We start from the raw sequence: 14924 nt of genomic DNA, 5'->3' as shown, positions 1-14924 counted from the left end.
CTTACAAGAGCAACTTTGCTCCACAACGTTATCTAGGAGACAACTCTCCGAACATTATCACATTACAGCCTTCTAAAGGCACCATTCAAGCTTTACATTAATAGAAAGAGCGTCTTTGCTCTATAAATTTACACTTAGGAACCTATTTCCAGAAATGTCCAGGCCTATCAAAGACACAACCTACATTTAACAAAATCAAACAGTATTCATTGTCTTAAAAATGCTCAACAATCTGATTCCTATAACATGGAGTTAAACAGGGGTAACAAGTACCCATTCTACAGGGCTTTTGGAAAAAGCGAATGGTTAAATAACTGGTCCAAAAACCAAAATGGTAAGGAGGCGAACTCCTGCTGTCCTAGAAATTTACAATCGAATGCATAAAACCCTACTTGGGCTTACGGCCTGACGTTACAGAGGCTAAGCCTATACTACTGAGGTGACTAGATGGGAAAACATATTTAGATTGCTAAAATTACAAGATAGAAAAAGTTACAAAGTCATAGCCACCTCAAAATCAAGTTGAGAAGGAATACAAGAGGGTACCTCACTCTCTATTCCCTGATTTCGGATAAGTTCTTTTGGCTAGTTTGAAATTACATTATTTTAGAGTTTGAAATGTACGTTTTTAGAAAATGAAGTTACATTACTTAAGATTTGAAACCTTCCCCTCGAGCTAGTTTTCAAAGTCTATCACATGGTAATACTGAATCTGCCATTACCTTAAGCTGGTAGACCTCACGAAGATGGACGAGGCGCCCCCGCCTCGTTTATAAACACACTCTAGACTGGACCGATCACTGAGACAACCTGGTCCAAAATAGTGCCAGCATTTATACCCGAAGGGAAAATTCCAGAAAACTCTGGGCTAAGGCCAGACACACCCCCAGTTCCTTTTTAAAAATTATATTTGTTCGTGTCGTCGACCTCTGCAAATCTTTTGCCACTACTTTCACCATATGATAGGAACCTGCGTGTAAGTGTAATTGCGGAAGTGTAGAGTGTTGAATGTGAGGAAACGAACGTTAAGGATGACACAAACACCCAGTCCCCAGGTCAGGGATATTAATCATTATAATTAAAAGCCCCTGGCTTGGCCGGGAATCGAACCCGGGGCCGCCGGGTGACAGGCGGACGTGTTGCCCCCCACACTGCGGGGCCGGACCCCCCAATTCTTATTGGATAATCAAATAAATACCACAACATTTTGATTGGTAGAAAAATAAATGTACAACATTTTTCATTGGCCAACATATTAAGTTGGCGGGAAGAGACAGAAGTGTTGATAACAATACATTCCAGTTTAGACAAACTTTACATACAAAATTACTTTAGAATTTGAATAGTTCATCTTCACACCAGAGGGCACAACATAAGTTTCTAGTAGCGACATCTGTTGAGAAATGTTCAAACTTCGTGTATTAGTTGTTGCAAACTTCATATATCAGATGGCATTCTCCACGGCGCTTAATTTAAATGTACGGGGCGGGTTACTTCCGGTACAGTCAAAATAAATGTTGCCAATTTTAGTACTTCAGGAATCACTTGGTTTAGTCTGTTTTCTTATAGTGCGGGAAGAATTTGATGGACTGCTTTTGCGAGAAATCGAATACGCAGTAAAATTTTATGATTCTTTTTACAAAAGCATTATGTTGGTCAGTCTGCAGAGCATGTTATTTATCTAGTTGTAAATCTATTCTTGTATTACCAAAGTTTGCAAAGTTCATGCTATTGGTATTGTGAGCCTTCGATTTATCGTATTTTTGAACTGCCATGCGAAAAGAGTTCATATTTTCACGACTATCTTCACAACATGGCTTGCAATACAGTTTAGAGAGCTTAGAACTACCAGACAGTAAATTCCATCTATTATAATGTACTCTGATGATATGAAATGGCGTGTATACTCACGCTGTTTTCTTTTACATCGGCATACTATTGTAGTTCAGGCGTAGGCCTTGTCATATAATTTGAGCTTTGTCGCTGTATGGATGACGGCTGAAAGGAACTTTTAACAATCTCTCTATTATACAGTCATTGACATTTAAAGCCCCTATCATCTTCTCACAAAACCAAAGATGGCTCAGTTAGAACAAGACATTAAATTATACAACTCATCAACATACAGACACTTAAACAAATCTCAAATCGAAATCACTACAACTTCTAAAACATATTCAGATCTGTGTGCGCGATAATGCATAGGTTATTTATTGTAGGCTGTTTGTTGTTAACTAGGTAAGGAACCGGCTCGCTTTCAGTGCCAAACCTGCACCAAATGAGTGTAGGTGAGGAGTGAGGAGGAGAGGGGCGTAAGGCTGCCGCTCTCCGGTCGCGGTTTCTACAGCGTTGTCGCGTTCACTATCCACTAACCATAATTTCTTTCGATAAAGAAGAATGCGCATGAATGTCACGATTGTTTAAATGCTCTGTTGAAACCGTAATAAAAGTGTTATTTATTTTGAATGTAACTTCCTTGGGCTACCGCTGGTAGCCCCGGTAGCCCATAGAATACGCCGCTGATCAGCAGCATCCCATAAATTATAGACTGGATTAAGATCAGGGGATTTGCAGAGCCAAGCCATGGTCTGACTTCATTGGAGTGCTCCTCCAACCATCTGCGTGCCATCACAGAACGGTGCTATGGCGCATTGTCCTGTTGAAACATGACATCTCCATGAGGGTTCTCTAGGGCCAGAAAAGGATGCAGATGGTCTGAAAGAATGTCCACATACCGCGCACCTGTCAGCGCTCCCTGCAGACGGAAAATGAGGCCTAATTGCGTCCATGAGAACGCTGTCCAGACCAGAACTGAGCCGTCTCCCGCCTGGAAACAACCATGTTGACAGGCAGGATCCATAGCTTCATGGGGCATGCGCCCCATTCTCACGCGCCCATCAGCTCGATACAGCTGGAACCGCGATTCATCGGACCATACCACATGCCGCCACTGTTCCATGGTCCTCTGCCGACGTTCGCGGGCCCATGCACGTCGTTGAACTCTGTGTCGAGGGGGAGGAGTTGGTCTTCGGCTGGTGAAGCATATGCGGTGCAGTTGCCTCCTTATAGTCCTGGCTGAAATGGGTTCCTGACTCCCAACATTCAACTGGGCGGTGATTTGATTCACAGTTGCCCGTCGAGCGCCCAGTATGGTTCTGCGGAGGCGACGTGATGTCCGTTGGTTAAACACCTGTGGTCTTCCCATGCGGCGGTTTACGCGGGTGGTAACATTCTCTCTCCGATATTGAAGATCCATCCTCGACACTGTTGACCTCGGAAACCCGCAATGCTATGACCCACGTGGCGTGCGCTGATGACCGTCCCACGTTGAAAGTCGGTTAACCCGCGACGTGTTGCCAATCTTCAAGACACTGGCAGACTGCTCAGCTAAGCCGCAGCTAGCCGCAATGTCGGACTGTAGTAAAATCACGCTGTAATAATACACACAAGCAAATCTATTACATGTACATATGCCGTACGTCAATAAGAATAAACAAAGGCTATGTCTGCAGTCCGTACCAAAGTCGTGACAAGGTTAGGTTAGGTTAGGTTAGGTTAGGTTAGGTTGATAACGAAATTTCATTCCATTTCAACTGAACTGATCTTTATGGAGGAGGTAACGTGGCTTTCCTTTTCGGCGGAGTTCTTGCAGATTTTTCTTGCTTCTTCTACATCCTAGTTGAATTCTATACGTTCGAAATGGACAAAATAAGACCATATTAATAAAATTAGGCATATGCGTTCGTAGTTTAACACCAACTACGTTATTAAATGCATTTTCGAACATGGCATAATTCTACTTACCTAGTATTATCCAAACATATTTACAGTCCTACAGAGAAAGAAAATATGCTTTATTTATTCCCGCACATGGTAACACTAGTGATTTTCACAATACGGCAGTGGCAGTACGTATAATCTCGCAAGTCACGAGAAAGTCATGACTACATACAGCAGTGCCAACCTGCAAGAATAAGAGTGACTGTAAGACGTCGTATCTGCAAGTAGGGTCCCTAAACTGTTTGGTTAGTGACACTGAATCAAACCCATCAGTTAGAGAATAACTATAAATCACAGTAGCTTCAGTATTAAAAGGGGAGAAAGAGTAAAGTTGTACCCTTAGCGTATGTGCTTACATGCCAGGAAATTACAATTGTTGTCTTAATGAAAAGCTGGTGACGATATCAGTGAGTATTAAGCCTGTCTTCCTTATTCGACCTCCTTCTGTCAGCTCCATCTCTTTTCAGACCCCGACGGTATTAGGTTTGCGAGGCCTAGACTGTTCTCTTTCCATTCTTTTACCGATACCTTCATTCTTCGGAAACCCAGACTTCTTCTATTATTCCTCTAATTGGTATTAAAAGAGGATGGCTGCCCAGTTATACTTCGTACCACCACCTCTTAACACAACAATCACCACAATTTTCTTCCTGAACGTCCTCCCGTGTTAACTCCTATTCTCCGCTGCTTCCTCTGGATTGCCCATGCTCTCTTTTCTTTCGCTTTTGAGTCAGGGACTACGTTTCCCTATAAGATTAATAATAACAGCTTTGATTCCGGCGTCTTTCTTATGTACCATATTTCTGATCTTGTCCTTCCTGATTCTTTGACTCATTATTCTGATGAATCTCATTAGTGTTACTTTCGTTCTGCTATAATCATTGTTTAATATATTCATGTCTTCAAACTATACGAAAATCGGTGCCTGTGATTTGTACTTAAATACTGGGGTATTTCAGAGTGTTTCGAATTTTATTGTAAATGTTGGATGCTCTCTGTGATCTATTGTTTCTTGCTTGACAGTATCATCCCCCATGGGTACCGCCAGAAGGGGGCGAAGGCATGGCCTCCTAAATATATATAGGCTACACTAGGCGGTTTGCGAGCGTCGTAGTTTCTACTTATACATGTCCCGCATGCACACATGATGAATGGGATGTCTACTAACTGATTTTCACTGGGGCACTACTACCAGCAGGCAGGTTACGTCAGGCAGAGATAACAGCCGGACGGTCGCTCGTTCTATGTTCCTCAGCGCCACCCGTCTAATACAACCCCTTCGATTAGTAAACCTCGTTTACGACCGCATAGTACTAGGCTGGTGTATGTACTAGTATACAGCAGCATTACATTTGCTGTCTGCATTTCGGCAATGGCTAGTGTGTTTAGCAACGACGAATACACAGTCATAATTTTAATCTGTGGATAATCTGTTGAGAATACAGCCAAAGCTCCAAACAGATGTCTGCCTTCTACACACGTATTTCGCCGAACGGTATTAGTTTTAGTTTCATACAAACAACTCTTTTATAGAGTGGAATGTCCACACGTGTATACATCAATAAGTTATCACATTTTCTTTTCTGCACCGTTGGCGTATTTACAAATGCACCCTGTAATAGAACGTGTGCAGTAAAATGACTGCTATTTGCTTCACAACATCCACAATACAGCACGTTGTAGCGCTTCTTCGAAAACAAGTGATTAGGCATCCCATGCATCACTAGTGCATGCGGGACAGTTGTAAGTAGAAAGTACGGCACTCGCGAGCCGCCTGATATATTGCAATTTGCTTTCCGGCGCACCGATACAGATAGGTTTTACGGCGACGATAGGATGAGAAAGGGCTATGAGTGGAAAGAGAGCGCCTTGGCCTTAATCACGGTGTGAAAATGGGAAACCACGGAAAACCACTTTCAGAGTTACGACAGTGGGGTTCGAACCCACTATCTGCCGAATGCAAGCTCACAGCTGCGTGCCTCTAACCTCACGGCCAACTCGCTCGGTAAAATAATTTCCTTATTGGGGCCTTATTGTATAATTAAGGATTTTCTTCTTCTATAGTTTTTACCACACCTGAAAGGTTTCTGGTCCGAACTGTGTAGCACATGTGTATTTGGTCCTGTTTTACGACCGAATGCCCTTCCTGACACCTGCCTGTCGTAAGAGGCGACTGAAAGAGGACACAGGTGCTTTCATCTTGGAAGCGTGGGTTGGCTTCCACTTACTAGTGCCAGGCTCCTAACTCCCATCTCTCTTACGTGACCTCTCTTGGTAAATACTTGTTCTCTTCCGACCCAGACGGTATTAGGTTTATGAGGTCTAGGGAGTCTTTCATTTTCGCGCCCTTCTTGACCACTCCTTTCTTTTGCCGAAGACTTCATCGTTGGAAGATACGATCCTTTTCTATTTTCCCACCAAAACAATAATCACCACCACCACCATCTATGTGGAGAAATGTAATTACTATTGCGTTTTTCTTTGGTGGTTGGTAGTGTGGTTTGTTTGAATATGAAGAGAAGAGTGTTGCTATAAATGCCTAGTCCCTGAGGCGGTGACCAGGGGTGGTGCGTGGTTGTTGCAGTGTTGCACAACTCCCAATAATTTTACACTTCAATAGTAATCTTTTCTTCTAATTTTTTAGTTTAATAAACCTAAAATACATTCTAAAATATGTTAAAAACAACCATCTTTGGTCGTTCGATGTACTAATGTTTTGGAAAAATGCTGCTGGCTTCGAATCATACTCAGAGGGTTTACTTTCCTACGGCAACTCCCAAGCGGACAGCGCGGCGCAATGTGGTTTCATCAGGGATGAGCTTGAGCCTGTACGTAACATCATGAAGCACGCTCGCCAGTATCGGTCCTTGGGTATTGCACGAGGCCAGCAAGCCCCCTATCGAGAAACGAATCCGTATGCTCTCGTTAGATTGCACAAATAAGTAGTATGACTTCATTCCTGCTTTCTCTCCTCTCGCAACGGTAATTTCTTGTCCACGCTTCTAGGGTACGCCATACCGGATCACCCACAACATAACATTTTGCATCAATGAAAAACAGGAGGTCAAATGTTCAATTCAAGTGAGGTAAGAATAGCTGTAGTTATACTGTTTTCTGTTTTGATTGCGGGATATATTTCAGTTTTAATAGGAATGTAATTCATTACTTAACGGTAATAGAGCTTCTTGTTATTTCTGTAAGCTTCTCATATAAACAAACTAGCAGTTGTACCCGTGCTTCGCTACGGTATTCCAGATTGTATACGGATATCAAAGTAAATTACTGTACATGAAGTTAATAATAATTTTTAAATTGCAGGTAAATTGGCGTTATCCGAGAAAAAGCATAGGGAGGTACGCAGACGATGTTTCCAATGTAAAGTGCGAGTTGTGGGGTTGTGATGATAACGACAGGTGCACGTCTCTACCACAATTCATTATGTTTTAGAAACGTTGAATGAGGTGAAATTTGTGTAAGATTTTCACTCAGTGCATTACTTTTCAGATACTTATGCGACAGCTTCAAACACAGAATTTGGCTCACATATGGCTACTGGGTGGGCCAATATTCGTGTAGAAATTGATGATCCCATCTTTCCTATAAGTGAATCAAACCATCAATTGTACGTGTACAAAGTGAAACAATTAGGTAAAACCATAAATAGAGAAAAATTTAATGTATAAGGGATAGAGATACGACAAAAGGTCATAGGACCGAAGTTGTAGATCACCCCAAATTGAACGGAGATTGTGCCATCAGTTTTGTGATACGACTTACCGTTTAGCCACGAAATACATCGAAAGGAAGGACTGCACCGTCATTAAAAGTGCCTCCATATTTCGATATTTTTCGGGGGTAAAAAGTAAAATTTTTAAACATCTCTTAAATTACATGCTAAAAGCTATAAATTTGCATAATTTCAATTTTCTAACTTGTCTGGGAGATTGTGCTGCGATCTTGATATGGGGGAGTGGGTTAAAAATCAGGACTTTAAGGAAACGTTTAAGCCCATAAAATCTGTAGGTTCTGGATAAATATTACCGACTGTGTTCTTATGCAGGTTTGAAACTCCCAGCATGTACCCCTCAGAGAATTATGAAAATTTGAGATTTTTCTAGGGATCCTGAAGTCATCGCGTTGTCTGGTAGCAAGTTTTAAATTTCTAAGATGCCTAGAATGGTCTCACTAATTTACGTCTGTTTTCATTTTTATGCCTTAATTTATATATATATATATATAGTACAGTATATATAGATCCCGCCAAACAGACTTCCATTTTTTAGTGTGGATAATATTTTACCTGCTTCCCTAGTGGTTCTAGGGGCGTCTTACTCCCACAGTACGTTTTCCAGGTAGTAAGTCATACTTGAGCCGGCCCCGTGGTGTAGGGGTAGCGTGCCTGCCTCTTGCCCGGAGGCCCCGGGTTCGATTCCCGGCCAGGTCAGGGATTTTTCCCTAGACCTGAGGGCTGGTTCGAGGTCCACTCAGCCTACGTGATTAGAATTGAGGAGCTATCTGACGGTGAGATGGCGGCCCCGGTCTAGAAAGCCAAGAATAACGGCCGAGAGGATTCGTCGTGCTGACCACACGACACCTCTTAATCTGCAGGCCTTCGGCTGAGTAGCGGTCGCTTGGTAAGCCAAGGCACTTCAAGGGCTGTAGTGCGATGGGGTTTGGTTTTTTAAGTCATACTTGAAAGTCATACTGGAACATACACACGTCCATTATCTCGGTCATTTGTGACCATTTATTTTTTCACCCTTGCTCACCCCCTATGCCAAAGGGGGCTGAAGTTAGACTTTAAACATCCAGAATGTTACTATTCATCTCAGCGACCCGGAAAACTATGGATTCGGCAGTATATTAGATTACTATTATATCTCACTCCCCCTTCCCCCACCCTTAAGGGGGCTAAACTTTGAGTTTTAAAAGATCGGAATGTTACTATTCATCTCAGCGACCCCGAAAAGTATGGATTCGACACTACTTTCGATGATTTGTATATCTCAGTCCCCTTACCCCCCCCTCCCGCCCCTAAGGGTTCCTGGGGTGTTTTACCGCCATGTGGTTTGTCTCCTGATACTAAAAATTCGGAGTACCGGGCGAGTTGGCCGTGCGCGTAGAGGCGCGCGGCTGTGAGCTTGCATCCGGGAGATAGTAGGTTCGAATCCCACTATCGGCAGCCCTGAAGATGGTTTTCCGTGGTTTCCCATTTTCATACCAGGCAAATGCTGGGGCTGTACCTTAATTAAGGCCACGGCCGCTTCCTTCCAACTCCTAGGCCTTTCCTATCCCATCGTCGCCATAAGACCTATCTGTGTCGGTGCGACGTAAAGCCCATAACAAAAAAAAAATCGGAGTATCACTATTCACCTCAGCGACTATGTATTCGACACTATTATTTCTATATATCACTCTCCTATCGCCCCCCACAACGAAGGGGGCTGAACTTGGACTTTAAAAAATTCCGGAGTGTCACTGTTCATCTCAGCGACCCCGAAAAGTATGGATTCGACACTATTTTTGATTATTTTTATATCTCAGCCCCCTCGCCCCTCCTGCCCCTAAAGGTTCCTGGGCTGTCTTACCCCCACGGGGTTTGTCTCCTGATACTAAAAATCCGGAGTGTACAATTCACCTCGGCGACCCCGAAAACTATGTATTCGACACTATTTTCGTTTAATTTTATATATCACTCCCCCTCCATCCCATCCCAAAGGGGGTTCAACTTCAACTTTAAAAAATATCCGGAGTGTCACTATTCATCTCAGCGATCCCAAAAAGTATGGATTCGACAGTATTTTCGTTAATTTGTTTATCTGACCCCTCTCGCCCCCCGCCCCTAAGGGTTTCTGGGCTTTCTTACCCCCACGTTGTTTGTCTCCTGATACTAAAAATCCAGAGTATACAATTCACTTCGGCGACTCCCGAAAACTATGTATTCGACATTATTTTCGTTTAATTTTATATATCACTCCTCCCTCGCCCCCCATGCGAAAGGGAGCTGAACTTTGACATTTGAAAAATGGGGAGTGTCACTGTTCATCTCAGCGTCCCCGAAAACTGTGGATTCGGCACTTTTTCGATTATTTTTATACCTTGCCCCCCTGACCCACCACTCCTAAGGGAGCTACGGATGGCTTACCCCCACAGTGCTCGTCTCCAGATAGTAAGTCATAAGTGTACCAAGTTTGGATGAAATTGCTCCAGTGGTTTAGGAGGAGATGTGTCATTTACACACACACATACATGCATACATCCATTTTTATACATAGTAAGAAGAAGATTATGCTTACCTTATTATTACATAGAGAAATTTTATTTTCAACACTGCAGAGATCTAGAATTAAACTGTATATCCGAATAAATTATTCGAATCCGAGGAATGAATATTACTTCGCTCGCGGCATGCCCAATCATGAGAATGGCTTCAATTATATTAGTCATCAGTTTCAGAGTAGTGTTCATTGCAGAGGGCAGGATTCTTATTCTTAAGAAGGATAATTGGTGCCACAATCGTCCACTCTAAGATGTTCGAGGGTTCTCCAGGTGACTCCAAGTCTTTCGAAGCTCTGCTGTGTGCTCGATAGATTTGTAACTGTGTAGAACATCGGGTAATTCTTGTAAAAGTTGCTTGTTGAAAGAAATGAATGACATGATATATGATAGCAAGAATGAAGAGGATGAAACCCGGCGCCGGCACATATGCCACTCCTCTCGACTAGCTCAAGACTTAACGTCCCCATCCGACGGACGAATCATCAACACCGTCATATGCCCTCATACCATATAAGACCAAAAACAGCTTCCTACGTCCTGGACGTAAAATGGCTCCTTGAATATTGTGTTCTCTACCTATCTTATGTACGTTGCCTAGCGACAGCGACTCTTATGCATTTAATCTTGGTGACAGCACGTTGGATTGTCATATCCCAATGCACGTTTTCCGATGGTTTTTCGTTCATAACTCACCAACGAAAGCGAAAATGAAAATTCCGGCTTCGAGGTGCATTCGGACCCCTTTCCATCTACCTATGTTCAAAATTTCAGATCTCTACGTGCTGTAGATTTTGCTGGGCATTGCGCACACACAGACAAACACTTCCTTTTATATATATAGATAGATTACATTGAAAATTTTGGTGCAACACCCAGCTTCAAACAACACCGGCCTCCACTGATGGTGATTATTGGTTTAAGAGGAAGTACAACTGAACAACCATCCTCTACATAATACTAATTAGAGAGATAAAAGGAAGGGATCCAATATTTGGAAAAATTAAGGTATTGGCCAAAGAAAGAAAAGGGAAGCAATGCCAAGACTCAGCTAAAGGACCCCGTGGTTGCCAACCCCCGCTCCCAAGTTGAGAGCCCCTGGGGCCACTTTTAGTCTCCTCTTACGACAGGCAGGGGATACCTCCCTCACCCACAGGAGGCACCCTATCCCTGAGCCAAATGAATTAATTAGACGCGATTAAAATCCCCAACACGACCGGAAATCGAAGACGCGACCCTCTGAACGGAAGGCCTCAACACTGACCATTCAGCCAAGCAGTGGGACGATTATATAATTAAATATATAAATCATTTTTCGTTAGCAATTTATACTTATGTTAAAATCTGTGTGTGGCTGAATAAATGTATTAAGAATAAAACAGCGAAACATTATATAGCCTATTTTTAATGTTTATTTTCGGTTCCTAGTGTGTGTGTGTGCCCCCCTCCCCTCCCCAACACACACTCAAATGTTATCCCTAGAGATTGTACTGCCCGGGTACCGGAGGTGAGAAATGGATTCTATTTCGTTGACAAATACCGGAAATATTTCTTGTAAGAAGTACAGTCATGATCTTGTCAGCACCTTAAATAGAGTTGACTAAGTAGCTGAAGTATTTTGTTCTATAGAATATTCTAAATGAGGCCTGGGAGGTTGGCAGATGAAAACATCTCCTTTCATATTTTGCATTCACCGACATACTTCGAAGTAGTATGACATCAGAGAGAGCTAGAAGCTAACCACTCCTTAAGCAGGCATCGCGCCAATACTGTATGTAGTCATATAGAGCATATCTCGGTACTGTTGTAGTTGCTGATACCAGCAACAGCATCATGTACAGGGGTTTACAGCATAAAAGATCTGTGTCTCGTTCGCGAAGACCTGACCAAGATGGAAACCCAGGAGTTCTAAAGGTGGGTCTTGACTCAATAGCGGCGATATGGGGGGGGGGGGGAGGGAGTCGACGTCACCCCCCCCCCCAATTTGTGGAGAAAACATTGCATTTTTTTTTTACATTTTAGCAGGTTGAAACTAGGAATTATAGGAATTATTTAAAAAAGCAATTTGGACAAGCCTTGTTGTTTTATCAGCTAATTATTTCCTTAAATTTCTGCAATTACTAACAGAATTATTAGCGGGAATACGCACAAAATGTCGTTCGTCGCGGCTAACCGATTTGTATATCGCGACAGCAAGTAGTGGAGACTTTGCTTGTGCTGTGAGGAAGGGTAGCATTCGTCAGTCTGGCAGTCACTTTAGTGTCTGTTACTATATATATATATATATATATATATATATATATATATATATATATATATATATATATATATATATACGTTTTTTGCCAACGTCACGGGCACTGAGATGTGATTCACCCGCTTACCGCGCGCATTCGTCAGTCTGGCAGTCACTTTAGTGTCTGTTACTATCTTTCGTGTTTTTACAAGCTGCTTTTCGTCGTATCTACACAAGTAGATATAGTCAGGGATTCGAGCGCCACCGCCACCTACGGCTCTCCGCAGAGGCTTCCACTGCCACCTCCTGCTCACGCTCTCGGGAGAGGCCTCCACCGCCACCGCAGGCTCTCGGGAGAGGCCTCTTCCTCACGCTGGCTAAGAGCGCGACCCGAAATCACATCCGCCATCTTGGAGGGGCTTAACCTAACTTTTTATGCGTAAGAGAGCTAGCCTAACCTCACGGAAGGGCCTAACCTAAGTTTTACGGCCGGATGCCCTTCCCGACGTCAATTGCAAGATGGCGGCTATACACGACTCCTTATGAGACTCCTTAAGGGTGCTTGAGCAAGAACGCTTGACACGCAAGACAGCAAGCCTAACCTCATAGAAGGACCTAACCTCAATTTTACGGCCGGATGCCCTTCTCAACGCAAATTGCACAAGATGGCGGCTATACATAGCTCCTTATGAGACGCCTTAAGGGTGTTTGCAAAAGATGGCGGCTATACATGGCTCCTTATGAGACGCCTTAAGGGTACTTGCGCAAGATGGCGGCTACAAAATGGCGGCTATACATAGCTTCTTATGGGACTGCTTAAGGGTGCTTGCACAATCGTGCTGCTATCTTTAGCTACATACCTTTGAAGTGTGGTGGTGGCAATTTGAAAAAATCACGTGCTCTTGTTTGGAAACAAATCCACGTGCTTTTTGACAGCTGCCATCCGCCATCTTGCATCGCAAACCTCAGTGCTGCATTCTTTAGCTACTACCTTTGAAATGTGGTGGCGGCAATTTAAAAAATTCCGCGTGCTTTTTGACAGCAGCCATCTTTAATCAACAGAGCATCGTACTGCCATCTTTAGCTACTACATTTGAAATGTGGTGGCGGCAATTTGAAAAATTGTATGTGCTTTTTTTTACAAGCTGCCATCTTTAATCAACAGAGCTCCGTGCTGCTATCTTTAGCTACTACCTTTGAAATGTGGTTGCGGGAAATTTCCGCGTGCTTTTTTTGACAGCTGTCATCCGCCATCTTGCATCGCCAACCTTAGTGCTGCCCTCTTTAGCTACTTACCTTTGATATGTAGTGGCGGCAATTGGAAAAATTCCACGTGCTTTTTGACAGCAACCATCTTTAATCAACAGAGCACCGTGCTGCTATCTTTAGCTACTACCTTTGAAATGCGGGTGGCGGATAATTTGAAAAATTCTACGTGTTTTTTGATAGCTGTCATCCGCCATCTTTAATCAAGAGAACACCGTGCTGCTATCTTTACGGTTACTACCTTAGGCACGTAGTAGCGGGTAATTTGAAAAATTCTAAACAGCTGTCACCCGCCATCTTTAATTAACAAAGCATCGTGCTGCTATCTTTAGCCACATTCATTTAACATGTGGTGACGGCAATTTGAAATTCTATATAAGAATCATTAATCAACTGTATCTGAACCAAAGCACAAAAATAATCGTCAATCAGGTAGAAGAAAAGGCCAGAATTAGGAAAGGAGTTAGACAGGTTTGTTCCCTATCACCGTATTTTTTTAATATGTTCATTGAGGAGGCTATTCAAATCATGAAGGAGAAGACAAAGGGAATAAAGGTCAATGGTGAAAGGATATATTGTATCAGATTTGCAGATAACATCGTATTAATTGCAGACTCAGAAAACGAAATGAATAGAATGCTGAAAGTCCTCTCAGGCGCTCTTAAACTATGGAAATTAAACAAACGGAAAACGAAAGTAATGGTAGTACGGAAAAATATGGAAGAAATTACAACAAATGTAAAAATTGATGACGTCAGAATTGATCAGGCGAAACAATTCTGTTATCTTGGTAGTATGATAGCAGAGGATAATAGATGCTTCCTGGAAGTAAAGAGAAGAATAGCATTGGCAAAACAGACATTTATGAGCAAGAAAAACATTTTAACCAGCACACACATGAATATAGATGTCAGAAAATCCTTTGCAAAATCATTTGTATGGAGTACACTTCAGTATGGAAGTGAGGGTTAGACTCTGGGTAAATTAGAAAGGAATTGACTTGAAGCTGCTGAAATGTGGATATGGCGGAAAATGACCAGAACGAGCTGGACGGAAAGGAAAACCAACCTGGAAGTCTTAAGGGAAGTTAAAGAAGAGAAAATATTTTTAAACGAAATAGAAAACAGCAAATTAAAATTTATTGGAAATGTCATCAGACACAATACTTCCGTCACTACCATACTTGAAGGGAAAAAGCTGGGAAAGAAAGGGAGAGGAAGACCTAGGATGAAGTATTTGGACGACATCAAGAAGAGGTTAGGTTGTGTCAACTACATGGAACTGAAAAGAACAGCCAATGAAAGAAAAGAGTGGTTGCATCGACAAGGCATTAGCCTTTAGAATATTGATTGATTGATTGATTGAT

At 42.6% G+C, this 14924-nt stretch overlaps 1 protein-coding gene across 2 annotated transcripts in view; it reads right to left on the bottom strand.

The window, feature by feature from the left end:
- LOC136871707 (gamma-glutamylcyclotransferase) overlaps nucleotides 1-14924 on the bottom strand; it is an 82424-nt gene that overhangs the window by 33064 nt on the left and 34436 nt on the right. Inside the window, exon 2 of one of the 2 annotated variants that reach the window (XM_067145227.2) lies at nucleotides 3805-3964. The exons of the other annotated variant lie outside the window; for it this stretch is intronic. The gene's annotated coding sequence lies outside the window, so the exon portion shown is untranslated. The remainder of the gene's footprint in view (nucleotides 1-3804; nucleotides 3965-14924) is intronic. 2 annotated transcript variants of the gene reach the window in all.

This window comes from Anabrus simplex, chromosome 4 (assembly GCF_040414725.1).
Source record: "Anabrus simplex isolate iqAnaSimp1 chromosome 4, ASM4041472v1, whole genome shotgun sequence".
Classification (NCBI taxonomy): Eukaryota; Metazoa; Arthropoda; class Insecta; order Orthoptera; family Tettigoniidae; genus Anabrus; species Anabrus simplex.
Note: the sequence above shows the minus strand (reverse complement) of the source record. Positions and strands in the feature narration are given on the sequence as shown.